Source organism: Acomys minous, assembly GCF_964271855.1.
Source record: "Acomys minous genome assembly, chromosome: 17".
Taxonomy (NCBI): domain Eukaryota; kingdom Metazoa; phylum Chordata; class Mammalia; order Rodentia; family Muridae; genus Acomys; species Acomys minous.
Genome location: NC_140500.1, coordinates 29749239 through 29753220, shown reverse-complemented (window position 1 = coordinate 29753220; position 3982 = coordinate 29749239). Strand labels below are relative to the sequence as shown.

The window sequence follows — 3982 nt, the reverse complement described above, 5'->3', positions numbered from 1 at the left end:
CACAGAAATCTGTCATCATCTGCTTCTAATGTGCTGGGATTAAAGTCATGCACCACCACACCTGGCTACTTTTTTTTTTTTTAAACATCGTCTCTCACTAGCCTGGAGCTTGACATGGCTATGTTGACTGACTGGCCAGAGAACCCCCAAAGACCTGCCTGTCTCTGCCTTCCCAGACACTGAGTTTACAAGCCTACACCACCATGCCTAGCTGTTATTTTTTTTTTTTAAGTGGATTCTCGAAGTTGAAATCGAACCCTCTTCCTTGCAAAAATACTTTACCATTTGAACTACCTTCCCAGCCCCCACTCTCTCCAGACTTCCAAAACACCCTCACTGTCTTAGGCAGTTTTCTTTCCTCCACCAGCAACTGTACAAGCTGTCCCAGCATCAGGACCCTTGGATATGCCCAAATGTACAGGCCCCTGCTTTTCAAGAGAGCCAGTGTTGCCCAGAAGCCCCACTAACTTGTTTGTCCACCAGGTCTGTGTGGCCAGCTGATGCATGCCTGCATTTTAAAAAGGTTTTAATGTGTCACTGTTTAATTCTTCCTGGGGAGATATTTTCTAGGTGATAGCAATATTTTGTAAATAATATACTTATTTAGTGTGGGGAGCACGAGGGAAGGCAAGGTCAGTGCCCAACCAGGGACGCTCCTGTGCAGCCCAGGTCACGTGGGAGGGAAGAACAAGGCACTTGAAGCCTGAGCAGTGGCTCTCAGGAACCACAGCCAGTCCAGGCATTCTTCATAGGGATCATGGCAGGTAGTGGCAAGTGGGGAGACTAAGGAAAACCAAAGGCAAGTGGCCAAGAGATTCAGGCAAGTAAAAAAAAAAAAAAAATGAGGGCAGCCAGCCTGAGACTGCATAGTAATCCTTCCCAGGCTGCCTCCCCTTCCCCAAACCCAAATGCACTCGATTTGCTGCTACAGATGCCCAGCAACATGCAGGCGTGGCCTTTGTTTTGTTGCTTGTTTTGTTTTTTGTTTTTGTTTTTGTTTTTTTTATATGAGACAGGATCTCATAGAATCAAGACCGGCCTCAAATTCAATATGTAGTCAAGGATGGCCCTGAACCTCTAATCTCCCTGTCTACAACTCCCAACATCCTGGGATCACAAGTATGTATGTACCACCATGGCAGGATAATGTGGTGGTGGGGATGGAACTTAGAGCAAAGAACCCAAGGAATTTACTGGCTGGCTGGACCCAGGTGGACAATTTCCACCTGGAAAAGTGGAGGATCAAGAAAAAAATATATATGATTCCCCAAGAGTCAGATAGCCGGGACTCGGCCCGTCCACCTGTGACTCAGCAGCCATGCCGTTTGGGCACTGGCTACAGATGAGGAACGTGTGGTCAGCAGTGCAAGGGACAGAGGGGCCCTGCTCAGCAGTATCCAGAGGAGTGAAAAGAAGCAGTGGTGAGTGGCCCAGCTGAGGGGGCTTCTGAGGAGCAGCGGACACTACAGGGGGTTGAAAGGTGATGAAGAACAGAAACACAGGAAGACGGGATTTCTTTTCAACTCAGTGAAAAGTTCGTTTAGTGATTTTACAAGTCTTGGTTATTGGTTACTTAGTTGCTTGCATGCTAGGTTGATTGGTTGATTGGCTCATTGATTGACTATTCGGTTGGTTGGTGGATTGGTTATTAATTAGTTGGTTAGTGGATTGGTGGCTCAGTTAGTTGGATGATTGGTTGTACGGTTGGTTAGTTACCCTATTGGTTGGTTAATTGGTTGCTCGATTGCTTGGTTGACTGCTTGGCTGTTCAGTTGGTTAGTTCATTGGTGGATTGGTTGTTCAATCCATTGGTTAGTTGGTTGTCGATTAATAGTTGTTCCATTAGTTGTTTGCTTGGTTAGTAGTTTGTTCAGTTGGTTGGGTGGTTGGTTGATGGCTCAACTGGTCGGCTAGTCTGTTGATTGGTTGGTTGATGGGTTAGAGGTTGTCAATATGGATAAATCTTAGGTTTTGATGCCTATTTGAAATATTTCCTGGATTTCCTTACTTAAGAAAATTCCATCAGAGGCTGAGATGTAGCTTAGTGCTTAAGCACTTTGCCTAACATGTAAAAGGAGCTGCAGTCCACCTCAAGCACCACAAAGAAAAGGGAGGAGGAGTGACAAAAGTGGGGGAAAGAGAGAGGGGCAGGGCAGTACCAAAACCTCATCTACCTCCTACTTATAGGAAACCATTTTGTCCGTTCAACAGAGATTAGTCTGGGCTCCCTCTTATAGCTCTAGGCAGACCATTTGATAGTATAAACTCCTCGTTAAAGTGCATGTAATCTGTCTACAAAGAAAACTTTACATTAGGGCCGAATCGTGGCTATGGTAGGGGTGGTTATAGCATACTGCTACCCACTTGGCCCCCCCCCCTCACCGTGAGCAGCCTGGAAGCCCTAGAAAGCTCTCAGGGCCCCTGGGCTGCCAGGCATGTCTCCCAGACTCCGTCAGGTCTGGCCTGTGCTGATGGCTCATGATAGGGCTCCTCGTGGGCCACCTCCCCGGGCTTGTTCTTCAGCAAACATTCCAGGGGGTTTTGATCAGCCTGCGGTTAACGCGGATTGTCACTCATTTCATCTGTATCACAGTCTGGAAGCAAACAAACAAACAACTTTTTTTTTTAAAGGGCCTAAATTAAGTCATAATGGTGCAGAGGGTCTAATTAAATCTGTGAAAATACATTTGCTAATTCCTTTGTTCTCTGTGCTTCTCCCCTGGCCAGCGCAGAGGCAGCATGTTTTTCTGATAACAAGACCAGGGCAGCTTCAAGCAGTTTCTCTGTTCCTGCACTTCTCTCGGGTCCTCCACAATGCTTCGAAAGGACCGGGTCCTGTGGGCACAAAGGCAAACAGGGAGCAGTTTCTAGGATGTTATTGGCTCCCCTGTTGGGAGCCCGGACCTGTGCTTGCTGCTCATATCCTGTCCCTTTCTCCTCAGAGTGAGCCAATGAGATAGCACTCCTTGGGTGGCCTTCCTCACCTCCAGGCCCAAAGGTGGCATCTGTACTGGATATGTACGGATATTTTTCCACGTCACTGTTCCCTAAATACAGTAGATTGTCCTCTTCTACAGCACATGCACCCCATTCAGTATGTGATGTAGCAGAGAAGAGCTGAAAGTCTCAAGAGAGCATGCGCGGGGTCCTTGCCGGTACCATGTGTAGTACCACAAAAGGGATGCTGGAGCCTCAAACCCAGCCCGAGGACTGCGGGAGGAAAGGTCCTATCCTCATCTGTCAGATGAGTCAAATGAAGCTCCAGCGAGCCGGCTCCACGTCAGCCCGGGGTCACAGCAGGCCTCCAGCTCTGCTAGCAGCAGCCATGGGCCCCCGACTCTGGGGCAAGCGGACTGTTTCAAAGAACCCCCAGTCTTGATATCCTGCTTCATCTTCCTGTACCGGGGTTTCTCTATGTCTCACCAGCCTGTTGGTACAGATGAGTCACCTAGCCAACCTCACCAGCCCAGCCTCGCTGCCCCTGGCCCTGCCCCCGCCCCCCCCCCACTCACCTGGTCCTCTGGCCACCCAGCACTGCACTTTGTTTGAAGAACAGGACTCCCTGGGATGTCCATGGACTCGCCGCCTCCTTCAGGGTTTACCCAGTAGAGGGCAGAGCGGGCTTTCTGCGGCTAGAGAAATGTGACCCGCTAAGATGTAGGGGACCAGGGCTCTGGTGGTCCCATGAATTCGCAACCTCAGTGCTATCCTCACCCACTGGAGCGTTACCCACCGGAGCTTTGCTTTTTCTTATCTATAGGGGAGGGGGAAGAAGGGCTCTGTTGGTTTTCAGTGTGTCCGCCAAGCAGCTACAGACTGTGACAAGGGCCCTCGGGTAAGACACACACTAACAGTGATGGCCGCATGCAGTGGGGAAAACTCCAGGAGAGAATGAGAGGGCTGTGGGAGGGGACACTCCCGCTGGGAAGAGGCCCATGCCACCAGTCACAGAGGACGTAACAGGGCAGGTTCCATACTGTGC

At 49.6% G+C, this 3982-nt stretch overlaps 1 long non-coding RNA gene across 1 annotated transcript; it reads left to right on the top strand.

Annotated features, from left to right (window-relative positions):
* Positions 1 to 727: 727 nt before the first annotated feature.
* On the top strand, positions 728 to 3076 carry LOC311588347. Its single transcript, XR_014776169.1, has 2 exons — positions 728 to 1119; positions 2728 to 3076. It is a non-coding gene; the product is annotated as an uncharacterized lncRNA (long non-coding RNA).
* Positions 3077 to 3982: the final 906 nt, after the last annotated feature.